The sequence below is a fragment of the Lutra lutra genome, chromosome 5, assembly GCF_902655055.1.
Source record: "Lutra lutra chromosome 5, mLutLut1.2, whole genome shotgun sequence".
NCBI lineage: Eukaryota > Metazoa > Chordata > Mammalia > Carnivora > Mustelidae > Lutra > Lutra lutra.
The window spans coordinates 7,400,754-7,421,715 of NC_062282.1; the positions used below are offsets into that span (position 1 = coordinate 7,400,754).

The window sequence follows — 20,962 nt, forward strand, 5'->3', positions numbered from 1 at the left end:
CTTTTTCTAAATTTAGTCCATTGCGATTGTTCTAGAAAGAACCTGAGCCGCTACCGAAATAAAGCATCCAGAATGCAGACCATAAAAAAAAATTAAATTAAAAAAATAAATAAATAAAAACCCTGGGGCTAAAAACGGATACTCTCATTTTTGCCTGCAAAATTATATGTTCGGCAGGTGCCCGGAGCTGCCAAGGCCTCAGCTGCCAGCGCGGCCTTCCCCTGTCCCAAACTCGCTCTCCTCCTCCCGAGCTGGGCCTTAGGAAATGGCGAGGCATGTTTAATATTCAGGTAGTGGATGCTGAGCCCACCAAGGCTGCTCCAGACCCACGGGTGTAACAGCCAAAGCCACACAGAGTGCACTCCCCGCACAGCTCTCTTTGGGAAAAGCAGGGCTCCTCATCCCCGTGGGAGTTCTCCCTGCATTTATTCTGTGACTTTGTTTTATGTGGTTATAACTAGTGGATAAGCTGTACACTGAAGGGAAAATCCATCTGGGCATTTTCAAATTAGGGATGCTACAGCAGGTTTTATCAACACTGGCAGCACCGACAGCCGGGGCCAGCTAATCCTCTGTTGGGGGAGCTGCTTCTGCTCCTGTCGCAGATCAGCAGCCCCGTCCCTCGTCTGCAAGCCAGGAACAGCCAGCACAGCCCCCCAACTTGTGAAAACAAAAGTAAATTTAGAGATTGCCAGATGTCCCCTGGGGAGCAAAAGTGCCCCTGGTTGAGAGTCCCTGTCCTAGATCCGTACAACGGGGTCACGTTCAAAATGCAGGTGTTGAAAAGGACAGGGCAGGTCTACATGAGGCCCCTAGAGCTCTCTGAGATGAAGAGTTCAGGAAAAGCAGCAGGGGCCAGAACACCTAAGCCCCATTTCTTATAGTCTGTGGACCCGTGCACATCCCCAACCACCTAGAGAAAGCTCTGGAAGGAAACCCAAGACACTGGATCGTGCTGGCCTCCAAAGAGCGGTATTATTTATATTTTACTGTTTTGCCTTGCTTGCCGCACTCGTGGACTCCTTGTCAACCGTTTTCTAAAATGATTTTAATAACTTCTCGTATTTTTAGAAGGCTAGCATTCGATGGGTTTCCAAAAGAAGAAGAAGAAGAAGAAAACAAGGGTTCTTTTCTTTGTTTTATTCTATGGTCACTTTGGAGTTCCAATGGGACTCTCCAACCCACGGCAACGCAAAGCCTCAGGTAGGGGCACTGGACACAAGGACTCGGGCTGTCGGGCTGACAGCAACCTCGGTCAGGCCTGGCATGAAGCCTGGTCCTGCCTACGTTGGGTGGAACTTGGAAGAAAGTGTGGGGGTGGGGGGTGCCGTTAGTGCCCAGGAATGACTGCCTGCCATGGGGTCATCTTAGCCCTGAAACAAGAGCGTTAGCACAACGGACTCCGGCCTAGTTCAGAACGGACGCCGGCCAGCAAGTGCCAACGGTGGGTCCGCGCTCATGCGTAACCAGAGTTTGCTGGATCGAGTCGGGGGGGGGGGGGCAGGAGCCACACTGCACGTGTCTCACACAGTCTCCAGAAACCTATCATTACACTGTTAGTCTCAGGATCGCCAGACCCATCACCTGGCCACACTCTGAAGCTTCGTGACATGAGGTCATTGGGTTCTGGGTTCTGGCTCCCCATCAGAATCTCTAAGGAAGCGTCAAAATGCGGGGTCCCAGGCTCGGCCCTGAATTGCTGAATCAGAATCCCTAGGTGGGGGCCTCAGAGTCTCAGTTTTCACAAGTTACCAGTTTCCTATGAAACCTCTGCTTATTTGTGAATTTGATTTGGGGGTCAGAATTTTATATAAAATACAATGACTTTCCCAAGAGCTAAAATCTAAGGATTTTCCCAGAAGGATTTTCTGGGAAAGGATTTTCCCAAACCAACCCATGGTTCGATCTCAAAACAGTTGGGACACATTTACTTGTCACAAAAGGGGTGTTTCAGTCACCCACTATGTGCCAAGATACACTTCATATACAGCATCACAGACCGGGGCTGCTGCCGTGTACATATTTAATTACGTTACACCACGTGGGGTCTTTGGCAGAAGCACTCACCATGGCCTAGAGTGCCAAGGTGAACAGGTTCCAGAAGCATCAAGAAGAGTGTTCGACTACTGAGTATTTACCCCAAAGATACAAATGTACTGATCTGAAGGGGCACGTGCACCCCAGTGTTCATAGCAGCAATGTCCACAATAGCCAAACTATGGAAAGAACCCAGATGTCCATTGACAGATGAACGGATAAAGAAGATGTGGTTCATATATACAATGGGATACTACGCAGCCATTAAAAAAAACCGAAATCTTGCCATTTGCAACGATGTGGCTGGAACTAGAGGGTATCATGCTTAGCAAAATAAGTCAATCAAAGAAAGACAATTATCATATGATCTCCCTGATATGAGGCATTTGAGAAACAAGACAGAGGATCATAAGGGAAAGGAGGGGAAAATGAAATAAGATGAAACCAGAGAGGGAGACAAACCATAAGAGACTCTTAATCTCAGGAAACAACTGAGGGTTGCTGGGGGGTGGGGGGAGAGGGATGGGGTGCCTGGGTGATGGACACTGGGGAGGGTATGTGCTATGGTGAGTGCTATGAAATGTGTAAGACTGATGAATCACAGACCTGTACCCTGAAACAAACAACACATTATAAATTCAAAAATAAAATAAAATAAAAATTTCAAGAAAGAAGAAGGGTGTGCAAGACAGTGGAATGGGAAGGCAAGCAGAAGACAGCTTCAGAGAGAAGCTTGGTATGGCTTCAATGCAGAGGGCCTTTAAGGGGAATTCAGGGAGGAAGTGACAGGAGAAAGGGACACCAGACTATTTATCAAGAAGCCCCTACCTCTCTCCAGTTCTTGGCTAAACTGTAGGCCCACTTCTTCCAGATCTAGGCCCTTTACTTAGAGCATTTACTTTAGAAAACCTTACCATTGTAAATTCCTTCTCTGCCCCTTCAAGATGAAATCTTTTCCCAGCCTCTTGCCAGTTTTAAAACCCAGGACTGGTTTTCATCAAGGAAGAGGGGGCAGCTGTCTCCCAGTCTCTGTGGAAGGGAGCAGCCTACCTTTGATAAGCGCTAATTCCCAAACACAGCTGGCCCAACCCCACTGACCAACCTCCCCCCAACATCCTTCGCTACCTTCCCACTAGCTCACCCCAGAGCGTCAAAGCACTTCCACTTTTTGTCCGGGTGGAATGGAGTTCAGTCTCCCTTCTGACCCCCACTGCAACAGTCCTGACCCCTACAGTCTTAACTCTTCACCTTCCCCAGGGCTGTTTTCCCTTGACATTCTCGAAAGCACTTGCATATAAGGAAAGTCTGTTTCTTACTTTATCTCGAGGGCGATGGGAAACCAGTGAGGTCTGAGAGCTCGGGATCTGAGTGGCTGGGTACAGAGTAAATTTAACCTGGTTACGAAGAGATCATTTGGAGACAGAGATTAACTCAGTGGAGTGAGAGCAGCCTCGAGGCCAGTGAAGGAACTTTGCCTCAGGCTTATCAATGTGGTTAAAGAGCATGGAAAAGAAGGCTAGAATATTTGGGGACTGGGGGCACTTACGAGAGAATTTGGCAGCCAACTATCAGAGATGGGGCGTGAAAGAAAGGGTAGCATTTAGAACGATTCTGAGCCTTCTAGCTGGAGAAAGTAGATAAACGTATTTATAGAGAAAGATAAGGAAATCCAATTACCAAAGAGTCATTAAATGAATACAATCTGCTCTTATGTTACTTTGACAAAGTGCTTATTTTCAATGTTTATCATAAATATTTCAGAGTTAACGATCTGGGATTGGTCTCACCTGGATAGTTGGCTGATTCTTCTCATTCCTCCTCTTCCCACTCAGCATTAAATAATTGGCATCCACCCCCAACAAGCATTTCTAAAATACTCCTCAAAGTCACTGCCAAGAGGGAGACTGTGTTTTCAGATCAGTGTGTCTTGGATTTATCACACGAGTGGGCAGATGTGAGGGGCAAGGAGAAGGTTTGGCAGACACAGTGCCGGTGAGTGTTTCATTATCCTTAGGGAGCACCAAAGACAAGAAAGCAGGCAAAGGCATCCTCATCGGCCACAGTCCCTATCCCTCTCAGTCTGCAGATGCAAAGATCCAGACCTTGCGTCTCCTGAGGCGCATATCCAAGACGCCCCAGAGGCCAGAACAGGGAAGTGAATGGCAAGAGCAATTCTGAGACCCCGTGGGCATTTACCTGTTCCCAGATGCTGACTCGGGGTCCTTTCCGCTTCCACGGGTGGGAGCTTTAGCGCCCCGCCTGAGCGATGCCCCCAGCTCCTTGCGTGGCCATGAAATTTCTGCACAAGTCACAGCTAGCAAAGTGGGCACGTGGGGGAAACGTTTGTTTCCTGGTGCAGAGCGGAGGCCTGGGAGCACGGGTGGCTTTCCCCCTTGACAGAATTTGGTAAACAAGTGCCAGAAGCCTTTCAGCCAGCGTCAAGCCACGGCAGGTAAGCGGCGGCTCCGTGCCTGGAGGCGGCAGCCGAGGTGGGCGGTGCAGTCCAGGCAGGCCTGAGCCCGATCGGCCCGGCGTGGGTCTGGCTTCACGCCCACGGGGGGCTGGTTCCTCGTGCGGAATTACTAAATGCTACAAATAGGAGACCAGTGCCGAGGAAGGTTTTACACGTTTATTAGTAATAACACCATTCAGGACACTCAAACTTCAAAGCCTTTTTGCTAACAAAGTCCAACTAATCCTAACAACACCCTGGTAAGCAAAGAAGCATCGTGAGCCCCGTTTGGTGGACAGCAGCGAGGTAAGACGCTTTGCTCGGGGCTATGGGAAGCTCAGGGTTACTCACGTCTCTGGAACCACCGAGCCCAGATTGGGAGCAGCAGGCTGCCCCTCGCCCTGCTGACTCACGCTGTTACTAAAACCGTAGGGAGGGTCCGCTAAGGAGTCTTTCATTACTCAGAATGAAACTTGTGATTAGATTTTATTTAAAATAAAGGAGTGGACATTGTTTTCTGCTGTTGCTTTAATAACAGTAAATGACAGTAATTCTGTCAAATTAGAACCGTCTTACTTGAGATGCTGGCTGACCTTTCCACTCTCGGAACCAAGACTATGATTTGGAAGAAACTCATCCAGAGTTAGGGCAACTTCCCCAGGCCTCCTATCTCCGGTTCTACTGATTTCCATGGCAACCTAGAAAGTTCAGCGATGGGTACCAAACATTCCTTTGGATTCCTCAAATCTCCCTTTAAATAAATTACAGTATTTTTCAGAAGATCTATTTACTGTAACACATTTTGGGAAATACAAAAAGGTACGAAGAAGATGACAAGAGTGATCTCTCCGTGGTGGACAGGAGTGCTTTCTGGGAGCATCTGGAAGTATGTTTGACCTGTGAATTTTTATGCACCAAATACGTTTCTATTGTGTCAATATGGGGTCACTCTACCTAGTTTTACCCAATTACACCAAATCCACAGTTCACACCCCTAAATCCATAGGAAAGGTTGACGTGGGTGCTTGCGGACGAACCGATGATGGGGTCTGAAAGCAACTAGGCTGATTTCTTGATTCCTACAAGACCGCATGTGTGGGTCTTCCCAAGGCACTGCCCAGCTGGGTGCCTGGGGCGGGGAGAGCTGGCCAAGGGGAAGCCGCACAGAGACGGGACAAATTTCCCCTGCGCCTCGTGGGACAGCTACCTCCCAAGTCTCTGCATCACCGAGTGAATGAGGGAGGGAGGGGGAGAACAATGCGCCCCCTACCCAAGTCCATAACCACCAGAAAGCCTGGCAATGCTTCAGTCCCAAAGTAAGAACAGGAAGGCTTGAGAACTAGCCATGACTTTGCGAAATTCCAAAAGATGGTTGACAAAGTAACAGGTCTTTGGGTCAATGAGAATAATAAGCAAGAGAGAGATTTTTGTAAATATCTAGAACACGCACCATAACTCAATTTTATTAGTCATTGTGTAATATTCAATAACTGTTGCTATTAACCATTTTCTCAGTTAGTCTGATCTATTGCCTTGAAAAGAGTCATTAAATACTTACCTGAGGGATATAGTTACAAGCAGCTCAGTCACTCAAAATTAAATGCTCTGTGATACATTTTTACATCCAATTTTGCTTGAAGGAAGAAGGCAGAAAAGTAGGAAAAAAGTAACAATGTGCTACTCTTAATAAAATGATGAGAAGCTCTTGATCATATAAGACCTATGATGAAATTAATTAAAAACAGAGCTGTACATGTTTAATTAAAAAAATTAAAAAGCTACCGACTCATTGCTTTTTTCTGTCCAAGCACACACGACCCGTCATCTGCTTTCTAAAGGCTTCCGTCCCTTGGGAAATCGTCCTCCCACTTTTTCTCTACAAGCTTGACAGCATGTGGTTGTGTTTTTTGCTTTTTGTTTTCCTTCTATCTGCCTCTTGACACTTTTGAGCACAGAAAAGGTAACCTCTAGTGCTCCAGAAGAGGCTTGTTTTCATTCTTGTTCTCCTACGGCACACCCGGACAGCACTATGTGGCTTTGGAAATCAATGCGGCGCTGTGCAAAGAACGTATGAAATGAAAAGTTTCTGCCCTGCGTTCAGGGAGGAAGGTGAGCTCTATCACAGCCGTACGGCACTTTTCCCTGTATTGCTGGAGAGGCCCAGAAATCAGGCCTAGCACCGTCTGGGCAACAGCCAAAGGAATCGACTAAAACAGCAGATCCCCGAGGGAGGAGGAGAGGCTTGGAGGTGGGACGGGGAAGCAGCAACACAAGCAAACAAATGAACAAAGATAATGATACACACAATAATGCACAAGAATTCCTGGTCACTTACAGGAATGTGCTTAATGGTTCACAGGTCTTTTTACCTTCACTGGGTAATCTGCACATACTCATTGCAGAAAACGTGTAAAAATAAAAAAAAAAAATTCATAATCTGATCACCAAGAGATATCACCATTATCACTTTCATCTGGTTTATATATATTATATATTATATAAAATACACAAATTTCTATGCAACTGATTTTTACTGGATAAGACACATGTCCACACACACAGTGAAATCTGGGAAACACAAGATTTTTGACAACTGCATAATACTCATGTTATTTAGGCAGCATCATTCATTTGTGTCCTTTCTGCTGAGCTGCTGTTCACTTCTTTATGTTTCTAGTTCCATAATTAACAAATAGATAAAAGTCAACAGGGAAAGAACTACCAGGTCACCTAGTTGTGAACGATTTAAAGTAACAATAAACAGAACCTAAAAAAAAAAATCTATTTGTATGTAACAGTTTTGCCAGTGAATTACACAGCTTTCATTAATACAACCTATTGGCTGAATATGGAAATCGGAATGAAGACTACTAAAGGACCAGGAGACCCAGTGAGAACCAGTTAAAACATGAGAGGGCCATGTCCTGGGTTCAGACTCTCCAAGGACAGACTCTAGTGGACCAGACTGCCCAAGATCAAGTAATTGACCAAGAAAGGGAGCAGGCGGGGCATCAAAATTTGACCCTGAAATTTTGGCCAAACCCACGGTGCAGTACATGAATTAGGGAGAAGAGAGAACATAGAAGAAGACAGAAGATGGGAGAAGAAGAAGGCGGGAGAGGTGTGGGGAAAGCATGAGAGAGCGGACAAAGCCCGCCAGGGAGATGGTGTGCATGGCACATACAGGCCAGCTCAGGGCGCCCACTGAAAGCCCAGCCTGGCCAGCGGCATGGGGTGAGGTCATGAACATCTGCCCACCGGTCCCAGGGACTCAACAGCCAGGAAGTAGAGAAGCAATATGTTCTCATGGCCTGAGGTCAGGAGGTCGGACGTAGAGGGCAGGAGTCCAGATGCTGGAAGCTAGAACAGCAGAGTCAGGGATCCGTGATCAAAAGACAGTGACAAGTCCATCAGTGACACCAGAGAGTCCAAAGGAACTGGTGAAAGCACACTCATCACCCTCCTTCCACGTGACACGGCGACTGTTAAGTATGCAGCACGCACGACATACGCCATTGACAACGGCCCTCCAAGAAATAATGATAATATGCCAAAGCATTTAAATACTGGAAAAATCATGAGAGATAAAGCAGGTATGAATAAAAAGCTGTGACTGTTGAGAGAAGGAAGCGCCATCCAGTGAGAATTCCGGCTCCTCGAGGTTGACTCCCAGAAGATCAGGCGCTGTGAACAGAGGTGACTTTGCACTAAGTCGGAGATTCTGGATTTAGGCCACTCCGGCCCATCAGGATGAGGCCAAGCTAGAAGGTGATGCAACAGCAGGGCTGAGCCCATGGGCAAGGTTAAACCAAAATGTCCGCCCATAAAGAAGTTCAGGGGCGAGAGCCAAACCCATGGGGTCACCGGCTGTGGCAGACTCGAATCAAAGGCAAGGACAGACCTGCCCACCAGGAAACAGGAGTCAGATGAGGGAGTATTAGCCAAGTCCGAGAAGCACATTAACTTTTTTTTGTTTTTTTAAGGACATTTTAGTATTTCATCTGAAAGCGTCTGTGTTTAAAAGAATTCTCCACGGGGCGCCTGGGTGGCTCAGTGGGTTAAAGCCTCTGCCTTCGGCTGGGGTCATGGTCCCAGGGTCCGGGGATTGAGCCCCATATCGGGCTCTCTGCTCAGCGGGGAGCCTGCTTCCTCCTCTCTCTCTGCCTGCCACTCTGCCTACTTGTGATCTCTGTCTGTCAAAAAATAAAATAAAATAAAATCTTTAAAAAAAAAAAAAAAGAAGGAATTCTCCACTTACTAAGTAATCAGGAAAGGAACATCCACCATGTGCAAGACGCTTTGGAATGACTCATCTGCTACCTCCAAGTTCACCGGGATCAGCCTTCTAAGTCAGAGCTGTTTGCATCCTCAGGGTGGAAGGGCCTGCCTTCCCGTCCTGCTCCATTCTGGCAGGCTCTCCCCGGGCCACTGGATTCGGAATCATGGTCAGGCTTAACCTGCTCAGGGCTCTCACATACTGGAACGTTCCCTCCTTCTTGTGTGGTTCGTGCTTTCTCATTCTTCATGGTTACTTGAAACATCACCTCCTCAGAGGGGACCTTGTGGACAGCCCCGTCACCATCTTCCCCGCACACATGGGCTCCACAGCCCTTATCTCAAGATTAATGATATATTCAAGCTTCATTTCCTTATTTGTTTCCCGTTTCCCCAGCTAGGCTTTAAAAAAGAAAGGGACACACACATCTCGCTCATCAAGATATCCCCGGTGTCTGTCTCATAGCAGACTCCCTGTGAACCCGTCCTCCAGGAAAACATCTCAGACCATGACACACACACACAATGCATTTTGATGAAAAATGCAGGTTTCAAAATAACATTTCTTTGAAAAAAATAAACCACATTTCTTTTCTATTTCATGATACTCAGAAATTGTTTTAGAAGGATGCAAGAAATAATTCACCTGCACAGTATCAAATGATTTTATTCAGATTCTAACCTGTCCTGAGCAACAAAGTAACTAAGAACCCAAAAATAGAAAATGGGGTTAATCTGACGATTACTGGATTGTTTTATTTTGTTTTTTGTTTGTCTGGAAGCTACTCCATAGCAAGAAAAAGGTCTCATTGATATTTATGTCATTGGTGTCCTGCAAAGCACCTGGCAATTAACAGGACCTCACTTAAAGTGTTTTCAATTAGAAGTTTTTTTTTTTTTATTTTAAACTAATACATGAGAGCTATGATTAAAAGTATAGGCTTATAGGAAGTGAAAAAAACTTTTCTTCCATCCCCTAATATGATTTATTTTACAGAGGTAGCCAATAAGGACAAGTTGATATATATTCTTTGATTTTTTTCTATGCATTTTTTACCAAAAACACACACACCAAGGGACTACAGCTACTGCTTCATAACTCACTCTATGCACCCAATATATTTTAGATATGTTTACATGTTTGCAAACGTAGATATACTCCCTTATTTTTTTTTAAGATTTTTGAAAATTTTATTTATTTGACAGAGAGAGATCACAAATAGGCACAAAGGCAGGCAGAGAGAGGGGGAAGCAGGCTCCCGGCTGAGGAGAGCCCAATGTGGGGCTCGATCCCAGGATCCTGAGATCATGACCTGAGCTGAAACCAGAGGCTTAACCCACTGAGCTACCCAGGCACCCCTGCTCCCTTATTTCTAAAGGCCATGTGCTACTCCACATTTTATTTAACCACGTTCCTTCCTGTGGACACTTAGGTTTTTTCCACCATTAAAAAAAAAGAAAGCAATGAACATCATCTACCATTGCCCAATTAGGTAAGCATAAACACAGGATCGATTCCTAGAAGTAGAGTCACCAGGTTAACTTAAGCCACCCAATGGCTGTTATATTCACATAAACCCTTGCACACACTGGGGATATCTATTTTTTAAAAAAATATTGCCAATGTGACAGGTAAAAATCAGTTGACAGTTTAAATTGCATTAACGGTGGGGGTACCTGGGCGCCATAGTCCTTAAGTGTCTGACTCATAGATTTGGCTCAGATCCTGATCCTGGGGGTCGTGAGACTGAGCCCCGCGTGGGGCTCTGCACTCAGGGTGGAGTCTGCCTGCGATTCTCTCTCCCTCTGCCCCTCCTGCTCATGCTCTCTCTCTCTCTCTGAAATAAATCAATAAATCTTCAAAAAAATTACCTTCATCATGAGAGAGGCTAAATGGCTTTTCATATCGTTAGCTGCCTTCTGTTTTTCTCAGGAAGACTTTCGAATGCACCCGAGCCAAGCACGACGCTGAGGACCTGAGCGGGATGCTGGGAGGGGCCGGGCGCCGCGAGCAGGACGCCGTGGAGTGCGTGTCCAGGCCACACACAGCCCAAACTACCCAGAGCTCCGCCTCTTCGGCTGAATCAGCCCAGCTCATCCCCAACCCTTGACCCAGGCTGCTGCACAATATGCTTTATTATTCTGTAATGCGTGTTTACCATTTCAGCGGCCATCGCCCTCCGCTGTTCTTCACCATAACCTTTAATAAGACCAAATAAAAATGCTCGGCATCATTAGAAAACACAGCTTCTCCTCCCAGCGGTGCAAGGTGCTGGGGGCGGCGTGCGGGGGAGCACAGAGCAGAGGTAGCGGGACAGGCTCAAGGGGTAGTGAACGCCTCTGCTGCTGGGGCGCGGTGAGAGCAGGACACGGGGGCCCCCCATTCCTGAGCCTCAAGCGGCATCACCTGTAATGGCGCAGCCCCGCAGCGATGCGGCACGGATCGGGGGAACCGAAGCACGAGGCTCCGCACCTTCGCGCCCACGCGGCGCAGGTGCGAGTGCATATTACCGGCAATAGGAAGCCATAACACGGGAAGCCATAAAATCCCTCTTCAAGCCTTATTTCTCACTTCACACCAGAACACGGAACGAAAGGAGTAACTGCTCTCTGACCCCACTGGGAAGCACGACTATAATCTATTCATCTCGAGGGGCACCACTGGGGCGTCACCCCGGGGACCGCCACGGCGGGGAAGATGCCGCTGCCTCGCAACGCAACGCGCATGCGCCTCACTCCCGCCCCGCCCCCCGCCCGAGGGCTAACTTGGCGCCGGATTGCTGGTCTCCCCAAATACCTCTTGAGTAAAGGAATGCCTGACGGAATTGGCCACCAGGAAGCTCTCAAGACTTGCTCTTTTTTTCTTCTGTCTTTTAGAATCTGTCTCAACCAAGGGTTCCCCACCATAGCGCTACAGACATTTGGAGTTTGAGAATTCTCTGTGGCAGGGCGGCCGTCCCGTGCATTACGTGCAGTTCGGCAGCATCTTTGTCCTCTAACCACTGAACACCACGAGCACACGCCGTCCCAGCAAGCTGTGACAACTACAACTGTATCAGACATTACAAAAGGAGTCACCCCCCCCCCACATTCAGAACGCCGGGTGTGGACTATGGGAAAACAACCAGATATATTTGCTTATTTAAAAAAAATATATATATAATGCTGAATATTGCTTAATTTTTACTATGTTCCCTATTCTAAAGCTCTTTTTGAAAGCTGAGCCAATGATATAAGCTATAAGTTCGCAAAATAAGTCATCAGAGCTATTTACAAGGGATTGGAGAATATTAACTGCCTGGGGCAAATCCGTCATTAGCTGCTGCTGATCTGGAGGGGGACCCAGCATTAATAATTCAATAAAGGAAAGGCTGCAGGCAATAAAACCTTAGGGTTATTTATTAAGCCAATTAGATTTGGTTTTGGTGGCAACCCTGCTTCTGTGAGTATGAATAAGCCGTGTGTATTCTTCAATTAATCAGGAAAATTGTACATCGCAAATCTATTCCTATTGCTTTGAGTTGCAAGATGTGAGGCTCAAGTGGTCCTCCAGCCTTCGGAGGAGGGCAAACCAGCTCACAAGCAGGGCACACTGATGACGTAGCGACCCCCTCCCATGAAACAGAGAGTCCAGTGGCAAGGGTGTCAGGTGCGTCAGCCCTCTGCTCCTTCCTAGCCTTCCATCCTCAATCCAAGGCAAAACAGAACGAATCGCACCGGGTAAAATTTAGACCCGCCGACCCAGGCGCAGGCACAGTTCATTACTGTGTAGAGGTGAACCATTCTAACCACTAAGAGGCTGAAAAATGCCATATGAGATATACATCTGGTATAATACATGCCAGATGATTCCTGTATACACTCTGCACACAGATTTCTGCTTAAACTGTTAGAGACTTTTTCTTTTTTTTTTTTAAAGTCAGTTACAACCAGAGTGTTTCCATTTGTACTGCCTATTTCACTTCTTCTTCCCTTTCTCTCTCTCCCTGACCTTTCTTTTGGTTCCACTCATTTGTTTAGAGACCAGATTGAATCACAACAGAGGTGCCTGCAGGCTCTGAGTTTCCAGAAGGCCAGATGTCCACAGAGATCAGGGGCTGGCTCACCGAAAGGCCACAGACAAGGCTCCAATGAGGAGGTGACTTTTTCCACTGACTCATCCTCCCATCTAAACAAAGAGCACAGCCCTGCACAGCCCCCACCGCCCCACACCCCCATCGGGATCCTAATGCATAGACAACATCTATTTTTCAGCCTCCCTGGGGACGACGAGGGTCAATCAAATGGCCCTGGTGAAGGCACAAAATAGAAATCACATCTCCAAACCATTCTATTTCACCGAAATTGAACTGATGGTTCTGTAAACAAAACAGTCTCTGCTCCTCATGAAATTTCACTGACCCCCAAAATTACCTTTGTCAACCCAAACATATTTTTCTCTGGTCCTTGAATGTGCTATGGCTGTGATCGCCAAGGCCAGCGGCACACACAGGCAGGTAGAGAAGTCAAGGGCTGTGACCTGAGATTGAACATGGCTTCACATTCCCCCCACCACAGTCATGGACAGACCCCAAACTCCAGAAGGTCCAGACCATCTTGCCATCTTCTCACATGTGGCACCTGGGAAGAATATCCTTCTAATATCCTAGTAAGGCGGACAAGCGGCTTACAAGAACAGAACTCAGAGCAAGTAAACTGTGATTGAGGAAAGGAAGGGCAGTCAAGAGCACAAGACACAACCTGAAGTGGGCATCCCCAGAGGGGGGCATTCTGGATGAGAGGGAGGTGAGAGGAAAAACGGCCCGTCGTGGGCACCCATTAACAAGTGACATGGATATGGGTCACTGGAAGCACATGGGGTGTCCAGTGTGTGTTGGTCAATGTCTCATAACCGGATTTCCAGAGAGCCTAATTCCGTGCTACCAGAAGATGCCCCTGAACGGAGGTGGGAAGAGGTGCACAGCACTGGCGGGACCCTGAGACCCATTTCCCTTGTTTGGGGTTTTGCTCTGCAAGGGGCTTCATCTGGGCTTCAGCACGGTGGTCTCTAATAATCATTTATTCTAGGAAATTCAAGGGAGCCTCTTTCCTTTATCTGTCTCCATCTGCCTTTATAAAATTCTTAGGAATTGAAAAATTCATGAAGAGCACATATTAACTTAAATCGCAACTTCAAAGGACCATTTGTCATTTTTCCTGTTGTGACCCTACTGTGGTTAAATATTGCATGAAATTATTATGCCACTAATTGGGAGTCAGAAGCATTTCAGATAATGGCCTTTATTGACAAAGGCAGTACACCTTCTCCTTCGAGACTCCTCGGCCTCCCTCCACCTCTCCCTCCATCCTCCCCTTCTCTCTCCTGTCCTCCTCCCCAATTCTGGTCTCCCTCCTGGCTCCCCGCTTCTTGACCACCCCACTCCATCTCTCTCACACTCTTCTCTCAACTTCTCAGGAAGGCAAAGTTCCCGACTCTTATCTTCATAACTACCTGGAAACCCAGGCCCTGGTTTCCAGACATGTTTAAAGGAGTGACTTGCCAGATGACAGAGCCAACAGGAAGAAGTAAATGAATGAAATCACCACCAAATACCATCCATAACAAAAGACTGAACAAAGCTCTGAGTGCCAAAGTATAGAGTATCCTTACAGACGTAATAGTATGTATCAAAAACAAGTCCCCCAGGACAAAAAGGGTATGATAATTTACACAGGTGAGTAAATCAGTAACCACTCACATAAAGGTAGCCAGAATTGCTGCAGTAAGAATTGCAGTGTCATTTCTCTTTACGTCCTGGTGTCCCCTTCCCCTGGTGTGCACTAACCAAGCCCTTAAATTACATTCTTTGGTATCAAAAGGTTCAGAAGAGAAAAGCAAAGCAGACCCAATGACTACAAAGCTTCAGTTACAAAATGAGTGCAGTTAAAAAAAATAAATATTCAAAGACTTGAGGGAAGGAAAAAAGCAGCTGTGGAGGAATCAGAAAATAAGAACCTATTCAAGATGCAGATAATGTCAAGGGCAATTATGGCTTTCTGTTGACACAGACTGCACTGCCAGCGTGAGCAGGAACAGAGAGGAAGTAACAGGACTCGACACGTGACAGCCCCTGGGAGCCGATTCATTTATTCACAAAATCATTCTCTGCAAGTCGGGGGGCCCCGAAGGACGGAACCCAAATTCTGGCACCTGAGAATCATAAGGAAAGGAGAGAAAGAACCGGTTCCACTGAACAACTGAAAATGGGAAACGGTGGTTATTCACAGTTTTATGGAAGGAAAAAGAAACAGATTTGCAACTTGAAACCATCAAATGCAGGCAATTTTATAAGAAACTTTCTCCCAAAGATTAAGGCAAAGCATGTGCTCCGTGCTCCTCTGCTCAATAAAACAGAAAGCCATGTTTGTGGTTTTTATAATTATTTGGCAAATATGTCAACAATAATTATCCCTTAATATCACTTCACTGGCCTCCCACAGTCAGGAAAATATAAAAAATTCTTTACGTGATCTCGGTGTTAGTAACACTCTGCTTCTAAGCCTATCATCAGGAGGTTGTAAGCAAATGGTTGGCTGACACAGTCAACATCCACTGTCTTTGAAGTTAATGATACTAAACAAAAACATTGGAAGAACTGTCATTAAAGGGCGTGCTTTAATAACACTGCGGGAGAATTATTTTCTATCTCAAGCAAAGGACTAGAAACACATCAGTAGACTTTATGGTATCACATTTGAAATGATCACACTGATTTTTATATATTGGTATACTTCTTGCTAGAAGTTCATTTACTCACAGTTACGTGTTCTTTGGATCATTCATATAGTTAATTATTGCTCTGGTCTAAGTGTTTGCGTCCTCTCCTCATCAAATTCATTTGTTAGAGCCTAACCTCCAGGGTGATGGTGTTGAGAGGTAGGGCCTTTGGATGGGAGTCCTCAGGAGTGGGATTAGCCCATATAGAAAAGGTTCTTGTGTGATCGCTCAGCCTCTGTCTGCCATTTGCGGGAACTGCACAGTTCTGTCTGGTTCCATAACTAGGCTTTTCCGGGACACCAAATCTGCCAGCACCTTAATCCTGGACTTCCCAGGCTCTAGAACTGTGAGCAATTTTTGTTGTTTATAAGCCAGTGAGCATGGTATGGTGTTTTGTTACAGCAGCCCGAAAGAACGAGGACAATTAGGAAGTTGGCATGAAGAAAGCACCTGATGGATACCATGCAATATCGATTTCAGTTCAACTACCATTTCATTTGACCCAGCTCCCGAGATGGCTGATTACCTAATGCATCGGCAGTATTAGGGCTCTGGGGAGCCCATGCTGCTGGGTCCCTAGAGTGTGGGTCATCTCCTCCGCCCCTCACCCTCCACCACGCATGCATCTCCAGAGGCAGTGTGGTTTCTGCTCACCAGACACCAGGGGTAGGGTTGCCAGATTTAGCAAAGAAAAACACAGGATGTGCAACTGAATTTGAATTGCAGATAAACAGCACAGAGCTTTTAAGGTTAAATGTAAATTTCAGATAAACAGTGGATACTTCTGGGCAACGGGGTAAGTACAGGACAGATTCAAACTGACACAATTATGCACTGTTTATCTGAAGTTTAAATTCAAATGGGCCCCATGTATTTTATCTGGCAACCCTAGCCTGAGGAAGCTGTGTGAACCCTTGTGTAATCCAGGGTCCTGATCCAGGGTGGGGCCGAGATGCCGTCTGGGCACATGAACCCGGCTCCTCTTCCCATCTGTGGACGCTGACATGACAAAGGATGGTTGTATTTAGAAGAAAGGGATGGGGCATCTGAACAGCTCAGCTGGTGAAGCATCTGCCTCGGGGGCTCAAGTCATGATCCCGGAGCCCCGGGATCTGCCCTGCTAGGGCTCCTTACTGGGCAGGGACCCTGCTTCTCCCTCTCCCTCTGCCCCTCCCTCTGCACGTGCACTTGAGCTAACTCTCTCTTATTGTTATTTGCTTATAAATAAATAACATCCTTAAAAAAAATAAAAGAAAGTGTTCAGGGAAGTCCTGGAAGACATGGAGAAACTTCCACGTGGACCAGAAATCCTGAGAAATCCTTGAAAGACAGGAAGGAAATCCGCTCATCTACACAGAGGAAAGAAACCACAGCTTCAAATACAAACCGAAAAGATTGCTGGGAAACACTGCGGTGCCTTCAGAGCTTCTCCAAGTTCAGAAGCAACAATGCAATGAGAAAGAAAAGTAAAATCCATGGGGATTACCTGGGGAGCCCTGTCCAGAACCACTAATCAAGGGTGCCTGCTGCCCCCATCCTGGGTCAAGCAGCCGGAGCACCTTCTCCCCAGAGGGCACCACCAGCGTAAGCACGGGGGCAGAAAAAGCCAGGGGGGCCCTAAATGACTGCTAACACCCAGGAGGCACCAGAAGAGGACCCGCCGTGTGCCCACTCCAACCCATTTCAGTCACTGAACTCCAGCCACGAAAAAGCCAGAGTACAGCCACAGGTAAGCAACTACAGCTCTGGGGCACCTGGACGCCTGGGTGGCTCTGTGAGTTAAGTGTCCGCCTTCTGCTCAGGTCATGATCCCAAGGTCCTGGGACCGACTCCCTCATGGGACTCCCTGCTTGTCAGGAAGTCTGCTTCTCCCTCTCCCTCTGCCTGCTTCTCTGCCTACTTGTGCTCTCTCTCTCTCTCTCTGCCAAATACATAAATAAAACCTTTAAAAAAGAGAGAGAGAGAGGGCAACCTCTCTAAGGCAATCTCAGGACCAAGAACCTCAGGTAAACCAACATCAAGATAAGGAGGCACCACAGAGCGACATGGCGCCTACATTAAGCCTTCGATGTTTTGTATTCTTGCTGCCATCAGGAATAGAATCGTTACATTGCATATATCAACCAGTTTTTGCTGGTAAACAGAGAACTGTTGACTCTTGAATATTGATTGTGTAACGTGACAACCTGACGAAATTCTTATTTCTTCTGATACTTGGAACTGATTAACTTGTGTTTAGGAGCCAAACACATGGATAGATTTTGTATTTTCTTTTTTTTTAATATTTTATTTATTTATTTGACAGAGAGAGAGATCACAAGTAAGCAGAGAGGCAGGCAGAGAGAGAGAGGGAGGAAGCAGGCTCCCCGCTGAGCAGAGAGCCCGACGTGGGGCTCGATCCCAGGACCCCGATATCATGACCCAAGTCGAAGGCAGTGGCTTAACCCACTGAGCCACCCAGGTGCCCCTGATTTTGTATTTTCATATTTTATCTTCTTTCTCATCCAACTGCATGGCATAACACGTCCAGTCCATCATTGGGACAGATATCACTGGGACATCACTGGGTCAGACAGCCTCCTTGTCTTTTTCCCACCTTCAGGGCAGGGAAATGGGCTACCTACCACATTTCGCTCACGCAGTAATTCGGAAAGGCTCCACCAAACGCTCTCCTGGGAGGCTGGTTAACCCCCACCGTGGCTTGAATCACCTGCTCCCCCGTGCTCCCTTAGACGAGTCCTGTAACAATGTGTGTCTCCTTCTGCACATGGACTGAGATGAAATTGGAACAACCACACTCGCAGATGGCGGTAATTTTGTATCTTGCATGGTATGTAAAGGACATTTATACAGTGACTCAGATGCAAAATGCACTGCCTTTCACAGGTGACTTTGTTGTGAAAGCCCATTTTGGCCCATCGTATTGTACTATGACTGTATTCTGCTCCTTGTCTGCAACATTATTCATCACCGCCCTCAGGTCAGGAAAATCAGTGACTCATCTCAACCGTGCGTCTGTCGAATGCCATCATCCATGTAGGGCAGATGCACACACCTGCGTTTGATGCCAAGTTAGATCAGTTCCTAAAGTGTCCCGGTTTATGCTCTCTACCGTGGTGCTTGTTGTCTCCTGATCACAAGTGTTTATGTACAATATTTACTTGTTATGTCCTGGAGTAAAATTTGCCCACTTGGGGGACTTTTCTGCAAAAAAAGAGACATTTAGGTCTATCTGAAATCCACCATCTGTTTTTAAAAATGTGCAAAAGAATGGGCGCCTGGGTAGCTCAGAAGGTTAAAGCCTCTGCCTTTGGATCAGGTCATGGTCCCAGGGTCCTGGGATCGAGCCCCGCATCCGGCTCTCTGCTCAGCGGGGAGCCTGCTTCCTCCTCTCTCTCTGCCTGCCTCTCTGCCTACTTGTGATCTCTGTCTATCAAATGAATAAATAAAATCTTTTTTAAAAAATTGTGCAAAAGATAATGTTAGAAATCTGTGACATTCCTTCCCAATTAGACAAATTTTAGTATGAACTATCCTCTTGTGTTCTTTTGCATTTTAACTCAACACAGACTTGTTTGCAAAAAGCATCTTTAGAAATACTCACTGGTTTGTGTTTCTGGTTGTTATTTATTTTTCATTTAGCTCCAGTGAGAAACCACTTAACACTTTCATGGTGATCAGCCCACTTTGAACAACCTAAAATCTCCTCCAGGGCTCACACGCCATCTTCCTACGGGCTTTCCTGAGGCTCAGACGAGCAGGCGATGCACACAGACATGACATCCAAAGACTTGTCTGTCCATCAGCAGCTTTGCCCCAACTAGAAAACACTAGATTTGCATGCGCAATTAAGCGAACAACAATGGGTTTGCAGTGTAAGCCCTGACAGTGAGATCTGAGCACCCAGCTATCCACCTCCAGGAGAACGATCTCGAATAAAGACACTACCGGCCACACTAGTGAATCAAGACTTGAGCCACCTCCCCCCACAGAGGGTCCTTTGTTTCAGAGATCTGGGTGGATTTCGATCACAATTTGGGCCACTCCTCATTTCTCTTACCCCATTTTTAATTCCTGCTCTTAAACTTCAAATCCACCAATAAAAAGGGAGCCCCTGTGACCTTAGGCATCCACCCTCAACCCCAGTAAAAGCGGGACCCCCAGGCCCACATGCTCTTGTCTACCCATGACCTTGCCACATGGTCCCGGGGTGCTGTGTAATTTCCCCTTGTGAGAAATCAACCTCTAAAAGTTTCCTGGTGGTTGTTGCTAAAGGCAGTTTGCAACCACGATCAGAGCCAGAAGGGCCAGTCCGGTCTTGGTTTGGAAAGGGGAGATGTCTGTAGGAAGTTCAGGGGGCCCAGGTGGGTGCCCCAGGCATTTCTAGCTGATAGCATTGCAGCATGACCATCAAAAGGCTGGGACCTGCACAAAACAGGCTTCCTGTAGCTCAAAGGAATATGGCTGGGAAAAAACCCAAAATGTTAGTTTTTTCCATAAAACTTGCCCAGAGATCTTACAAAATGGCAGGTGCTAGGCTCAGCCCAGGATACAAGAGTTTCTTTAATTGTAATTAAAACTGTGCAAAAAGGAACACAACTCCCAGCCTTTCACAAAACGTATGCCTGCGCTGGCCCTCGTAGGTCTCAAGACAGGCCCAATGTCAGGTGAGATGGTACGTAGTAGAGAAGCCGCCACGGGGAAGAGCACCGAGGGGCTGCAGGTGCTGTGGTGAACTCATTTTGCCAGCATTGGATGGAACGTGCTGGATACTGGAGATTACACTGCGAATGTGTCTGCTCCATCACCCAGTTGGGAGTATCAGAAATTTTGTGGAAAACCACTCTTCAGATAACATGTTGAAAGTAATTCAAACAGAACAGAAAACTGAAGTAGGTATTTAACACTTAAGAACAGAAAGGGCCCTTGAAGGAAAAGCCTGGAGGAGGACAGGAGCAGCTCCCGATGGGAAGGGCTGTTCCAATCCTGTCCCTCGGATGCATGGAGACGTCATTTCTAACATTATCACCCATTACGATTCAAAGCACAAATGTCTATCTAATAGGCTACCCGAGTGATTATTTGCTTTAAATCCAGTGCCTTCAAGCACCACTCCAGACATCCAATTTTTAGCTCGGTCATGTTGAACTTCAGCTGACACCCCCTTACCTTCCCGGGGTGTCAATGGCACTCTCCTTCTCGCTCCGTGATCGTGGACGAGCTACACAAGGGAGCCATTCAGCACAGTCTCTCTGAAACAGATAGACGAGGAATTTATAATTAAAGAAGGGAACGGTTCTCATTTTCTCTCCAAATAAATTGAACACCTTGGTGAGACTGGGTCCGTAGAATAATCCAACATATGTAAAACGTCCACGCACATGTCTTCAAAACAAAGGCCCTTAACAGATAGGATTGTCAACTGTCTTCTGTACATTTGC

The 20,962-nt window shown here is 46.7% G+C and overlaps 1 protein-coding gene across 9 annotated transcripts in view; it reads right to left on the minus strand.

Annotated features, from left to right (window-relative positions):
- The window catches only part of SEMA5A (semaphorin 5A), a 469,481-nt gene that overhangs the window by 389,611 nt on the left and 58,908 nt on the right, over positions 1 to 20,962 (minus strand). For 8 of the 9 annotated variants that reach the window (XR_007127428.1, XM_047729867.1, XM_047729860.1 and 5 more), the window contains exon 2: positions 20,691 to 20,773. The exons of the other annotated variant lie outside the window; for it this stretch is intronic. The gene's annotated coding sequence lies outside the window, so the exon portion shown is untranslated. The remainder of the gene's footprint in view (positions 1 to 20,690; positions 20,774 to 20,962) is intronic. 9 annotated transcript variants of the gene reach the window in all.